Source organism: Hyla sarda, unplaced genomic scaffold, assembly GCF_029499605.1.
Source record: "Hyla sarda isolate aHylSar1 unplaced genomic scaffold, aHylSar1.hap1 scaffold_646, whole genome shotgun sequence".
In the NCBI taxonomy this organism is placed as follows: Eukaryota; Metazoa; Chordata; class Amphibia; order Anura; family Hylidae; genus Hyla; species Hyla sarda.
In genome coordinates this window covers 10,001-24,819 of record NW_026610661.1, presented here as the reverse complement: position 1 = coordinate 24,819, position 14,819 = coordinate 10,001, and the positions used below count along the sequence as shown (strand labels likewise).

The 14,819-nt window shown below is 53.4% G+C and overlaps 1 protein-coding gene across 1 annotated transcript in view; it reads right to left on the bottom strand.

The window, feature by feature from the left end:
• HPN (hepsin) overlaps nucleotides 1-14,819 on the bottom strand; it is a 98,523-nt gene that overhangs the window by 76,747 nt on the left and 6,957 nt on the right. The gene's annotated exons all lie outside the window — the stretch shown is intronic.

The window sequence follows — 14,819 nt, the reverse complement described above, 5'->3', positions numbered from 1 at the left end:
AGGGGGGATCTGGGGGTTCTCCTCACTCATCTCTAGGTAGGATATAGGGGGGATCTGGGGGTTCTCCTCACTCATCTCTAGGTGGGATATAGTAGGGATCTGGGGGTTCTCACCCATCTCTAGGTGGTATATATGGGGGATCTGGGGGTTCTCCTTGCTCATCTCTAGGTGGGATATAGGAGGGATCTAGGGGTTCTCCTCACTCATCTCTTGGTGGGATAAAGGGGGGATCTGGGGTTTCTCCTTGCTCTTCTCTAGGTGGGATATAGGGGGGATCTGGGGGTTCTCCTCACTCATCTCTAGGTGGGATATAGGGGGGATCTGGGGGTTCTCCTCACTCATCTCTAAGTGGGATATAGGAGGGATCTGAGGGTTCTCCTCGCTCATCTCTAGGTGGGATATAGGAGGGATCTGGGGTTTCTCCTTGCTCTTCTCTAGGTGGCATATAGGGGGGATCTGGGGGTTCTCCTCACTCATCTCTAGGTGGGATATAGGGGGGATCTGGGGGTTCTCCTTACTCATCTCTAGGTGGGATATAGGAGGGATCTGGGGGTTCTCTTCACTCATCTCTAGGTGGGATATAAGGTATATCTGGGGGTTCTCCTCACTCATCTTTGGGTTGGATATAGGGGGGATCTGGGGTTTCTCCTCACTCATCTCTAGATGGGATATAGGAGGGATCTGGGGGTTCTCCTCGCTCATCTCTGGGTCAGATATAGGAGGAATCCTGGGGTTCTCCTCACTCATCTCTAGGTGGGATATAGGGGGGATCTGGGGGTTCTCCTCACTCATCTCTTGGTGGGAAATAGGGGGATCTGGGGGTTCTCACTTATCTCTGGGTGGGATATAGGGGGGATCTGGGGGTTCTCCTCGCTCATCTCTTGGTGGAATATAAGGGGGATCTGGGGGTTCTCCTCACTCATCTCTGGGTGGGATATAGGAGAGATCTCGGGGTCCTCCTAACTCATCTCTGGGTGGGATATAGGGGTGATCTTGGGGTTCTCTTCGCTCATCTCTAGGTGGGATATAGGGGGGATCTGGGGGTTCTCCTCGCTCATCTCTAGGTGGGATATAGGGTGGATCTGTGGGTTCTCTTCACTCATCTCTAGGTGGGATATAGGAGGGATCTGGGGGTTCTCCTCACTCATCTCTAGGTGGGATATAGGGGGGATCTGGGGGTTCTCCTCGCTCATCTCTAGGTGGGATATAAGGGGGATCTGGGGGTTCTCCTCACTCATCTCTAGGTGGGATATAGGGGGGATCTGGGGGTTCTCCTCACTCATCTCTAGGTGGGATATAGGAGGGATCTGGGGGTTCTCCTCACTCATCTCTAGGTGGGATATAGGAGGGATCTGGGGGTTCCCTTTACTCATCTCTAGGTGGGATATAAGGTGTATCTGGGGGTTCTCCTCACTCATCTCTGGGTTGGATATAGGGGGATCTGGGGGTTCTCACTCATCTCTAGGTGGGATATAGGGTGGATCTGGGGGTTCTCCTCACTCATTTCTAGGTGGGATATAGGAGGGATCTGGGGTTTCTCCTCGCTCGTCTCTAGGTGGGATATAGGAGGGATCTGGGGGTTCTCCTCGTTCATCTCTAGGTCGGATATAGGGGGGATCTGAGGTTCTACTCGCTCATCTCTAGGTGGGATATAGGGGGGATCTGGGGTTTCTCCTCACTCATCTCTAGGTGGGATATAGGAGGGATCTGGGGGTTCTCCTTGCTCATCTCTAGGTGGGAAATAGGAGGGATCTGGGGGTTCTCTTCACTCATCTCTAGGAGGGATATAAGGTATATCTGGGGGTTCTCCTCACTCATCTTTGGGTTGGATATAGGGGGGATCTGGGGGTTCTCCTCACTCATCTCTAGATGGGATATAGGAGGGATCTGGGGGTTCTCCTCGCTCATCTCTGGGTCAGATATAGGAGGAATCCTGGGGTTCTCCTCACTCATCTCTAGGTGGGATATAGGGGGGATCTGGGGGTTCTCCTCACTCATCTCTAGGTGGGATATAGGGGGGATCTGGGGGTTCTCCTCGCTCATCTCTAGGTGGGATATAAGGTGGATCTGGGGGTTCTCCTCACTCATCTCTAGGTGGGATATAGGGGGGATCTGGGGGTTCTCCTCACTCATCTCTAGGTGGGATATAGGAGGGATCTGGGGGTTCTCCTCACTCATCTCTAGGTGGGATATAAGGTGTATCTGGGGGTTCTCCTCACTCATCTCTGGGTTGGATATAGGGGGATCAGGGGGTTCTCACTCATCTCTGGGTGGGATATAGGGGGGATCTGGGGATTCTCCTCGCTCATCTCTAGGTGGGATATAGGGGGGATCTGGGGGTTTTCCTCACTCATCTCTAGGTGGGATATAGGGGGGATCTGGGGGTTCTCCTCACTCATCTCTAGGTGGGATATAGGAGGGATCTGGGGTTTCTCCTCGCTCGTCTCTAGGTGGGATATAGGAGGGATCTGGGGGTTCTCCTCGTTCATCTCTAGGTGGGATATAGGGGGGATCTGGGGTTTCTCCTCACTCACCTCTAGGTGGGATATAGGGAGGATCTGGGGGATCTCCTCACTCATCTCTAGGTGGGATATAGGGAGGATCTTGGGGGTCTCCTCACTCATCTCTAGGTGGGATATAAGGTGTATCTGGGGGTTCTCCTCACTCATCTCTGGGTGGGATAAAGGGGGATCTGGGGATTCTCCTCGCTCATCTCTAGGTGGGATATAGGGGGGATCTGGGGGTTTTCCTCACTCATCTCTAGGAGGGATATAGGAGGGATCTGGGGGTTCTCCTCACTCATCTCTAGGTGGGATATAGGGGGATCTGGGGGTTCTCCTCTTCCTTCTCTAGGTGGGATATAGGAGGGATCTGGGGGTTCTCCTCACTCATCTCTAGGTGGGATATAGGAGGGATCTGTGGTTTCTCCTCGCTCGTCTCTAGGTGGGATATAGGAGGGATCTGGGGGTTCACCTCGCTCATCTCTAGGTGGGATATAGGGGGGATCTGGGGTTCTACTCGCTCATCTCTAGGTGGGATATAGGGGGGATCTGGGGATTCTCCTCACTCATCTCTAGGTGGGATCTGGGGGTTCTCCTCGCTCATCTCTAGGTGGGATATAGGGGGGATCTGGGGGTTCTCCTCACTCATCTCTAGGTGGGATATAGGGGGATCTGGGGGTTCTCCTCACTCATCTCTTTGTGGGATATAGTAGGGATCTGGGGGTTCTCCTCACTCATCTCTAGGTTGGATATAGGGGGAATCTGGGGGTTCTCCTCACTCATCTCTAGGTAGGATATAGGGGGGATCTGGGGGTTCTCCTAAATCATCTCTAGGTGGGATATAGTAGGGATCTGGGGGTTCTCACCCATCTCTAGGTGGGATATATGGGGGATCTGGGGGTTCTCCTTGCTCATCTCTAGGTGGGATATAGGAGGGATCTGGGGGTTCTCCTCACTCATCTCTTGGTGGGATATAGGGGGGATCTGGGGTTTCTCCTTGCTCTTCTCTAGGTGGGATATAGGGGGGATCTGGGGGTTCTCCTCACTCATCTCTAGGTGGGATATGGGGGGATCTGGGGGTTCTCCTCACTCATCTCTAAGTGGGATATAGGAGGGATCTGGGGGTTCTCCTCGCTCATCTCTAGGTGGGATATAGGAGGGATCTGGGGTTTCTCCTCGCTCTTCTCTAGGTGGCATATATGGGGGATCTGGGGGTTCTCCTCACTCATCTCTAGGTGGGATATAGGGGGGATCTGGGGGTTCTCCTTACTCATCTCTAGGTGGGATATAGGAGGGATCCGGGGGTTCTCCTTGCTCATCTCTAGGTGGGAAATAGGAGGGATCTGGGGGTTCTCTTCCATCATCTCTAGGTGGGATATAAGGTATATCTGGGGGTTCTCCTCACTCATCTTTGGGTTGGATATAGGGGGGATCTGGGGGTTCTCCTCACTCATCTCTAGATGGGATATAGGAGGGATCTGGGGGTTCTCCTCGCTCATCTCTGGGTCAGATATAGGAGGAATCCTGGGGTTCTCCTCACTCATCTCTAGGTGGGATATAGGGGGTATCTGGGGGTTCTCCTCACTCATCTCTTGGTGGGATATAGGGGGATCTGGGGGTTTTCCTCACTCATCTCTAGGTGGGAAATAGGGGGGATCTGGGGGTTCTCCTCACTCATCTCTAGGTGGGATATAGGAGGGATCTGGGGTTTCTCCTCGCTCGTCTCTAGGTGGGATATAGGAGGGATCTGGGGGTTCTCCTCGTTCATCTCTAGGTCGGACATAGGGGGGATCTGAGGTTCTACTCGCTCATCTCTAGGTGGGATATGGGGGGGATCTGGGGTTTCTCCTCACTCATCTCTAGGTGGGATATAGGAGGGATCTGGTGGTTCTCCTCGCTCATCTCTAGGTGGGATATAGGGGGGATCTGGGGGTTCTCCTCGCTCATCTCTAGGTGGGATATAAGGTGGATCTGGGGGTTCTCCTCACTCATCTCTAGGTGGGATATAGGGGGGATCTGGGGGTTCTCCTCACTCATCTCTAGGTGGGATATAGGAGGGATCTGGGGGTTTTCCTCACTCATCTCTAGGTGGGATATAGGGGGGATCCGGGGGTTCTCCTCACTCATCTCTAGGTGGGATATAGGAGGGATCTGGGGTTTCTCCTCGCTCGTCTCTAGGTGGGATATAGGAGGGATCTGGGGGTTCTCCTCGCTCATCTCTAGGTGGGATATAGGGGGGATCTGGGGTTTTTCCTCACTCATCTCTAGGTGGGATATAGGGAGGATCTGGGGGATCTCCTCACTCATCTCTAGGTGGGATATAGGGAGGATCTTGGGGGTCTCCTCACTCATCTCTAGGTGGGATATAGGGGGATCTGGGGGTTCTCCTCACTCATCTCTGGGTGGGATATAGGAGAGATCTCGGGGTCCTCCTCACTCATCTCTGGGTGGGATATAGGGGGGATCTTGGGGTTCTCTTCGCTCATCTCTAGGTGGGATATAGGGGGGATCTGGGGGTTCTGCTCGCTCATCTCTAGGTGGGATATAGGAGGGATCTGGTGGTTCTCCTCGCTCATCTCTAGGTGGGATATAGGGTGGATCTGTGGGTTCTCTTCACTCATCTCTAGGTGGGACATAGGGGGGATCTGGGGGTTCTCCTCGCTCATTTCTAGGTAAGATATAAGGTGGATCTGGGGGTTCTCCTCACTCATCTCTAAGTGGGATATAGGGGGGATCTGGGGGTTCTCACTCATCTCTGGGTGGGATATAGGAGGGATCTGGGGGTTCTCCTCGCTCATCTCTAGGTGGGATATAGGAGGGAACTGGGGGTTCCCTTCACTCATCTCTAGGTGGGATATAAGGTGTATCTGGGGGTTCTCCTCACTCATCTCTGGGTGGGATATAGGGGGGATCTGGGGATTCTCCTCGCTCATCTCTAGGTGGGATATAGGGGGGATCTGGGGGTTTTCCTCACTCATCTCTAGGAGGGATATAGGAGGGATCTGGGGGTTCTCCTTGCTCCTCTCTAGGTGGGATATAGGAGGGATCTAGGGTTTCTCCTCACTCATCTCTAGGTGGGATATAGGGGGATCTGGGGGTTCTCCTCTTTCTTCTCTAGGTGGGATATAGGAGGGATCTGGGGGTTCTCCTCACTCATCTCTAGGTGGGATATAGGAGGGATCTGTGGTTTCTCCTCGCTCGTCTCTAGGTGGGATATAGGAGGGATCTGGGGGTTCTCCTCGCTCATCTCTAGGTGGGATATAGGGGGGATCTGGGGTTCTACTCGCTCATCTCTAGGTTGGATATAGGGGGGATCTGGGGTTTCTCCTCACTCATCTCTAGGTGGGATATAGCAGGGATCTGGGGGTTCTCCTCGCTCATCTCTAGGTGGGATCTGGGGGTTCTCCTCGCTCATCTCTAGGTGGGATATAGGGGGATCTGGGGGTTCTCCTCACTCATCTCTTTGTGGGATATAGTAGGGATCTGGGGGTTCTCCTCACTCATCTCTAGGTGGTTTACAGGGGGGATCTGGGGGTTCTCCTCACTCATCTCTAGGTTGGATATAGGGGGGATCTGGGGGTTCTCCTCACTCATCTCTAGGTAGGATATAGGGGGGATCTGGGGGTTCTCCTCACTCATCTCTAGGTGGGATATAGTAGGGATCTGGGGGTTCTCACCCATCTCTAGGTGGGATATATGGGGGATCTGGGGGTTCTCCTTGCTCATCTCTAGGTGGGATATAGGAGGGATCTAGGGGTTCTCCTCACTCATCTCTTGGTGGGATATAGGGGGGATCTGGGGTTTCTCCTTGCTCTTCTCTAGGTGGGATATAGGGGGGATCTGGGGGTTCTCCTCACTCATCTCTAGGTGGGATATAGGGGGGATCTGGGGGTTCTCCTCACTCATCTCTAAGTGGGATATAGGAGGGATCTGAGGGTTCTCCTCGCTCATCTCTAGGTGGGATATAGGAGGGATCTGGGGTTTCTCCTTGCTCTTCTCTAGGTGGCATATAGGGAGGATCTGGGGGTTCTCCTCACTCATCTCTAGGTGGGATATAGGGGGGATCTGGGGGTTCTCCTTACTCATCTCTAGGTGGGATATAGGAGGGATCTGGGGGTTCTCCTTGCTCATCTCTGGGTCAGATATAGGAGGAATCCTGGGGTTCTCCTCACTCATCTCTAGGTGGGATATAGGGAGGATCTGGGGGTTCTCCTCACTCATCTCTTGGTGGGAAATAGGGGGATCTGGGGGTTCTCACTCATCTCTGGGTGGGATATAGGGGGGATCTGGGGGTTCTCCTCGCTCATCTCTTGGTGGAATATAAGGGGGATCTGGGGGTTCTCCTCACTCATCTCTGGGTGGAATATAGGAGAGATCTCGGGGTCCTCCTAACTCATCTCTGGGTGGGATATAGGGGGGATCTTGGGGTTCTCTTCGCTCATCTCTAGTTGGGATATAGGGGGGATCTGGGGGTTCTCCTCGCTCATCTCTAGGTGGGATATAGGGTGGATCTGTGGGTTCTCTTCACTCATCTCTAGGTGGGATATAGGAGGGATCTGGGGGTTCTTCTCACTCATCTCTAGTTTGGATATAGGAGAGATCTGGTGGTTCTCCTCACTCATCTCTAGGTGGGATATAGGCTGGATCTGGGGGTTCTCCTCACTCATCTCTAGGTGGGATATAGGAGGGATCTGGGGGTTCTCCTCACTCATCTCTAGGTGGGATATAGGGGGGATCTGGGGGTTCTCCTCGCTCATCTCTAGGTGGGATATAAGGTGGATCTGGGGGTTCTCCTCACTCATCTCTAGGTGGGATATAGGGGGGATCTGGTGGTTCTCCTCACGCATCTCTAGGTGGGATATAGGAGGGATCTGGGGGTTCTCCTCACTCATCTCTAGGTGGGATATAGGAGGGATCTGGGGGTTCCCTTTACTCATCTCTAGGTGGGATATAAGGTGTATCTGGGGGTTCTCCTCACTCATCTCTGGGTGGGATATAGAGGGGATCTGGGGATTCTCCTCGCTCATCTCTAGGTGGGATATAGGGGGGATCTGGGGGTTTTCCTCACTCATCTCTAGGTGGGATATAGGGTGGATCTGGGGGTTCTCCTCACTCATCTCTAGGTGGGATATAGGAGGGATCTGGGGTTTCTCCTCGCTCGTCTCTAGGTGGGATATAGGAGGGATCTGGGGGTTCTCCTCGTTCATCTCTAGGTGGGATATAGGGGGGATCTGGGGTTTCTCCTCACTCACCTCTAGGTGGGATATAGGGAGGATCTGGGGGATCTCCTCACTCATCTCTAGGTGGGATATAGGGAGGATCTTGGGGGTCTCCTCACTCATCTCTAGGTGGGATATAAGGTGTATCTGGGGGTTCTCCTCACTCATCTCTGGGTGGGATATAGGGGGATCTGGGGATTCTCCTCGCTCATCTCTAGGTGGGATATAGGGGGGATCTGGGGGTTTTCCTCACTCATCTCTAGGAGGGATATAGGAGGGATCTGGGGGTTCTCCTCACTCATCTCTAGGTGGGATATAGGGGGATCTGGGGGTTCTCCTCTTTCTTCTCTAGGTGGGATATAGGAGGGATCTGGGGGTTCTCCTCACTCATCTCTAGGTGGGATATAGGAGGGATCTGTGGTTTCTCCTCGCTCGTCTCTAGGTGGGATATAGGAGGGATCTGGGGGTTCTCCTCGCTCATCTCTAGGTGGGATATAGGGGGGATCTGGGGTTCTACTCGCTCATCTCTAGGTGGGATATAGGGGGGGATCTGGGGTTTCTCCTCACTCATCTCTAGGTGGGATATAGCAGGGATCTGGGGGTTCTCCTCGCTCATCTCTAGGTGGGATCTGGGGGTTCTCCTCGCTCATCTCTAGGTGGGATATAGGGGGGATCTGTGGGTTCTCCTCACTCATCTCTAGGTGGGATATAGGGGGATCTGGGGGTTCTCCTCACTCATCTCTTTGTGGGATATAGTAGGGATCTGGGGGTTCTCCTCACTCATCTCTAGGTTGGATATAGGGGGAATCTGGGGGTTCTCCTCACTCATCTCTAGGTAGGATATAGGGGGGATCTGGGGGTTCTCCTCACTCATCTCTAGGTGGGATATAGTAGGGATCTGGGGGTTCTCACCCATCTCTAGGTGGGATATATGGGGGATCTGGGGGTTCTCCTTGCTCATCTCTAGGTGGGATATATGGGGGATCTGGGGGTTCTCCTTGCTCATCTCTAGGTGGGATATAGGAGGGATCTGGGGGTTCTCCTCACTCATCTCTAGGTGGGATATAGGAGGGATCTGGGGGTTCTCCTCACTCATCTCTAGGTGGGATATAGGAGGGATCTGGGGGTTCTCACTCATCTCTGGGTGGGATATAGGGGGGATCTGGGGATTCTCCTTGCTCATCTCTAGGTGGGATATAGGAGGGATCTGGGGTTTCTCCTCGCTCGTCTCTAGGTGGGATATAGGAGGGATCTGGGGGTTCTCCTCGTTCATCTCTAGGTCGGATATAGGGGGGATCTGAGGTTCTACTCGCTCATCTCTAGGTGGGATATAGGGGGGATCTGGGGTTTCTCCTCACTCATCTCTAGGTGGGATATAGGAGGGATCTGGTGGTTCTCCTCACTCATCTCTAGGTGGGATATAGGCTGGATCTGGGGGTTCTCCTCACTCATCTCTAGGTGGGATATAGGAGGGATCTGGGGGTTCTCCTCACTCATCTCTAGGTGGGATATAGGGGGGATCTGGGGGTTCTCCTCGCTCATCTCTAGGTGGGATATAAGGTGGATCTGGGGGTTCTCCTCACTCATCTCTAGGTGGGATATAGGGGGGATCTGGGGGTTCTCCTCACTCATCTCTAAGTGGGATATAGGAGGGATCTGGGGGTTCTCCTCGCTCATCTCTAGGTGGGATATAGGAGGGATCTGGGGTTTCTCCTTGCTCTTCTCTAGGTGGCATATAGGGGGGATCTGGGGGTTCTCCTCACTCATCTCTAGGTGGGATATAGGGGGGATCTGGGGGTTCTCCTTACTCATCTCTAGGTGGGATATAGGAGGGATCTGGGGGTTCTCCTTGCTCATCTCTAGGTGGGAAATAGGAGGGATCTGGGGGTTCTCTTCACTCATCTCTAGGTGGGATATAAGGTATATCTGGGGGTTCTCCTCACTCATCTTTGGGTTGGATATAGGGGGGATTTGGGGGTTCTCTTCACTCATCTCTAGATGGGATATAGGAGGGATCTGGGGGTTCTCCTCGCTCATCTCTGGGTCAGATATAGGAGGAATCCTGGGGTTCTCCTCACTCATCTCTAGGTGGGATATAGGGGGGATCTGGGGGTTCTCCTCACTCATCTCTTGGTGGGATATAGGGGGATCTGGGGGTTCTCGCTCATCTCTGGGTGGGATATAGGGGGGATCTGGGGGTTCTCCTCGCTCATCTCTAGGTGGAATATAAGGGGGATCTGGGGGTTCTCCTCACTCATCTCTAGGTGGGATATAGGGGGGATCTGGGGGTTCTCCTCGCTCGTCTCTAGGTGGGATATAGGAGGGATCTGGGGGTTCTCCTCACTCATCCCTAGGTGGGATATAGGAGGGATCTGGGTTTTCTCCTCGCTCGTCTCTAGGTGGGATATAGGAGGGATCTCGGGGTTCTCCTCGCTCGTCTCTAGGTGGGATATAGCAGGGATCCGGGGGTTCTCCTCGCTCATCTCTAGGTGGGATCTGGGGGTTCTCCTCGCTCATCTCTAGGTGGGATATAGGGGGGATCTGGGGGTTCTCCTCCCTCATCTGTAAGTGGGATATAGGGGGGATTTGGGGGTTCTCCTCACTCATCTCTAGGTGGGATATAGGGGGGATCTGGGAGTTCTCCTCACTCATCTCTAGGTGGGATATAGGAGGGATCTGGGGGTTCTCCTCACTCATCCCTAGGTGGGATATAGGAGGGATCTGGGGGTTCTCCTCACTCATCTCTAGGTGGGCTATAGGGAGGATCTGGGGGATCTCCTCACTCATCTCTAGGTGGGATATAGGGGGATCTGGGGGTTCTCCTCACTCATCTCTAGGTGGGATATAGGAGGGATCTGGGGGTTCTCCTCACTCATCTCTAGGTGGGATATAGGAGAGATCTCGGGGTCCTCCTAACTCATCTCTTGTTGGGATATAGGGGGAATCTTGGGGTTCTCTTCGCTCATCTCTAGGTGGGATATAGGGGGGATCTGGGGGTTCTCCTCGCTCATCTCTAGGTGGGATATAGGGTGGATCTGTGGGTTCTCTTCACTCATCTCTAGGTGGGATATAGGAGGGATCTGGGGGTTCTTCTCACTCATCTCTAGGTGGGATATAGGGGGGAACTAGGGGTTCTCCTCACTCATCTCTAGGTGGGATATAGGAGGGATCTGGTGGTTCTCCTCGCTCATCTCTAGGTGGGATATAGGCTGGATCTGGGGGTTCTCCTCATTCATCTCTAGGTGGGATATAGGAGGGATCTGGGGGTTCTCCTCACTCATCTCTAGGTGGGATATAGGGGGGATCTGGGGGTTCTCCTCGCTCATCTCTAGGTGGGATATAAGGTGGATCTGGGGGTTCTCCTCACTCATCTCTAGGTGGGATATAGGGGGGATCTGGGGGTTCTCCTCACTCATCTCTAGGAGGGATATAGGAGGGATCTGGGGGTTCTCCTCACTCATCTCTAGGTGGGATATAGGAGGGATCTGGGGGTTCCCTTTACTCATCTCTAGGTGGGATATAAGGTGCATCTGGGGGTTCTCCTCACTCATCTCTGGGTTGGATATAGGGGGATCTGGGGGTTCTCACTCATCTCTGGGTGGGATATAGGGGGGATCTGGGGATTCTCCTCGCTCATCTCTAGGTGGGATATAGGGGGGATCTGGGGGTTTTCCTCACTCATCTCTAAGTGGGATATAGGGGGGATCTGGGGGTTTTCCTCACTCATCTCTAAGTGGGATATAGGAGGGATCTGGGGTTTCTCCTCGCTCGTCTCTAGGTGGGATATAGGAGGGATCTGGGGGTTCTCCTCGTTCATCTCTAGGTCGGATATAGGGGGGATCTGAGGTTCTACTCGCTCATCTTTAGGTGGGATATAGGGGGGATCTGGGGTTTCTCCTCACTCATCTCTAGGTGGGATATATTAGGGATCTGGGGGTTCTTCTCCTTCATCTCTAGGTGGGATATAGGGGGGATCTGGGGGATCTCCTCACTCATCTCTAGGTGGGATATAGGAGGGATCTGGGGGATCTCCTCACTCATCTCTAGGTGGGATATAGGGAGGATCTTGGGGGTCTCCTCACTCATCTCTAGGTGGGATATAGGGGGATCTGGGGGTTCTCCTCACTCATCTCTGGGTGGGATATAGGAGAGATCTCGGGGTCCTCCTCACTCATCTCTGGGTGGGATATAGGGGGGATCTTGGGGTTCTCTTCGCTCATCTCTAGGTGGGATATAGGGGGGATCTGGGGGTTCTGCTCGCTCATCTCTAGGTGGGATATAGGAGGGATCTGGTGGTTCTCCTCGCTCATCTCTAGGTGGGATATAGGGTGGATCTGTGGGTTCTCTTCACTCATCTCTAGGTGGGATATAAGAGGGATCTGGGGGTTCTTCTCACTCATCTCTAGGTGGGATATAAGGTGGATCTGGGGGTTCTCCTCACTCATCTCTAGGTGGGATATAGTGGGGATCTAGGGGTTCTCCTCACTCATCTCTATGTGGGATATAGGGGGGATCTGGGGTTTCTCCTTGCTCTTCTCTAGGTGGGATATAGGGGGGATCTGGGGTTTCTCCTCGCTCATCTCTAGGTGGGATATAGGAGGGATCTGGGGGTTCTCCTCACTCATCTCTAGGTGGGATATAGGGGGGATCTGGGGGTTCTCCTCCCTCATCTGTAGGTGGGATATAGGGGGGATCTGGGGGTTCTCCTCCCTCATTTGTAGGTGGGATATAGGGGGGATCTGGGGGTTCTCCTCACTCATCTCTAGGTGGGATATAGGGGGGATCTGGGGGTTCTCCTTGCTCATCTCTAGGTGGGATATAGGAGGGATCTGGGTGTTCTCCTCGCTCATCTCTAGGTGGGATATAAGAGGTATCTAGGGGTTCTCCTCACTCATCTCTAGGTGGGATATAGGAGGGATCTGGGGGTTCTCCTCACCCATCTCTAGGTGGGATATAGGAAATATCTGGGGGTTCTCCTAGCTCAACTCTAGGTGGGATATAGGGGGGATCTGGGGGTTCTCCTCACTCATCTCTAGGTGGGATATAGGGAGGATCGGGGGGTTCTCCTCACTCATCTCTAGGTGGGATATAGGAGGGATCTGGGGTTCTCCTCACTCATCTCTAGGTGGGATATAGGGGGGATCTTGGGGTTCTCCTCACTCATCTCTAGGTGGGATATAGGGGGGATCTGGGGGTTCTCCTCACTCATCTCTAGGTGGGATATAGGGGGGATCTGGGGTTTCTCCTTGCTCTTCTCTAGGTGGGATATAGGGCGGATCTGGGGGTTCTACTCACTCATCTCTAGGTGGGATATAGGGGGGGATCTGGGGGTTCTCCTCACTCATCTCTAGGTGGGATATAGGGGGGATCTGGGGGTTTTCCTCCCTCATCTGTAGGTGGGATATAGGGGGGATCTGGGGGTTCTCCTCCCTCATTTGTAGGTGGGATATAGGGGGGATCTGGGGGTTCTCCTCACTCATCTCTAGGTGGGATATAAGAGGTATCTAGGGGTTCTCCTCACTCATCTCTAGGTGGGATATAGGAGGGATCTGGGGGTTCTCCTCGCTCATCTCTAGGTGGGATATAGGGGTTCTGCTCGCTCATCTCTAGGTGGGATATAGGAGGGATCTGGTGGTTCTCCTCGCTCATCTCTAGGTGGGATATAGGGTGGATCTGGGGGTTCTCTTCACTCATCTCTAGGTGGGATATAAGAGGGATCTGGGGGTTCTTCTCACTCATCTCTAGGTGGGATATAAGGTGGATCTGGGGGTTCTCCTCACTCATCTCTAGGTGGGATATAGTGGGGATCTAGGGGTTCTCCTCACTCATCTCTATGTGGGATATAGGGGGGATCTGGGGTTTCTCCTTGCTCTTCTCTAGGTGGGATATAGGGGGGATCTGGGGGTTCTACTCACTCATCTCTAGGTGGGATATAGGGGGGATCTGGGGTTTCTCCTCACTCATCTCTAGGTGGGATATAGGGGGGATCTGGGGTTTCTCCTCACTCATCTCTAGGTGGGATATAGGGGGGATCTGGGGGTTTTCCTCCCTCATCTGTAGGTGGGATATAGGGGGGATCTGGGGGTTCTCCTCCCTCATTTGTAGGTGGGATATAGGGGGGATCTGGGGGTTCTCCTCACTCATCTCTAGGTGGGATATAGGAGGGATCTGGGGGTTCTCCTCGCTCATCTCTAGGTGGGATATAAGAGGTATCTAGGGGTTCTCCTCACTCATCTCTAGGTGAGATATAGGAGGGATCTGGGGGTTCTCCTCACTCATCTCTAGGTGGGATATAGGAGGGATCTGGGGGTTCTCCTCACTCATCTCTAGGTGTGATATAGGGAGGATCTGGGGGTTCTCCTCACTCATCTCTAGGTGGGATATAGGGGGGATCTTGGGGTTCTCCTCACTCATCTCTAGGTGGGATATAGGGGGGATCTGGGGGTTCTCCTCGCTCATCTCTAGGTGGGATATAGGGGGGATCTGGGGTTTCTCCTTGCTCTTCTCTAGGTGGGATATAGGGGGGATCTGGGGGTTCTACTCACTCATCTCTAGGTGGGATATAGGGAGGGATCTGGGGGTTCTCCTCCCTCATCTCTAGGTGGGATATAGGGGGGATCTGGGGGTTCTCCTCCCTCATCTGTAGGTGGGATATAGGGGGGATCTGGGGGTTCTCCTCCCTCATTTGTAGGTGGGATATAGGGGGGATCTGGGGGTTCTCCTCACTCATCTCTAGGTGGGATATAGGGGGGATCTGGGGGTTCTCCTCGCTCATCTCTAGGTGGGATATAGGAGGGATCTGGGTGTTCTCCTCGCTCATCTCTAGGTGGGATATAAGAGGTATCTAGGGGTTCTCCTCACTCATCTCTAGGTGGGATATAGGAGGGATCTGGGGGTTCTCCTCACCCATCTCTAGGTGGGATATAGGAAATATCTGGGGGTTCTCCTAGCTCAACTCTAGGTGGGATATAGGGGGGATCTGGGGGTTCTCCTCACTCATCTCTAGGTAGGATATAGGGAGGATCTGGGGGTTCTCCTCACTCATCTCTAGGTTGGATATAGGAGGGATCTGGGGGTTCTCCTCACTCATCTCTAGGTG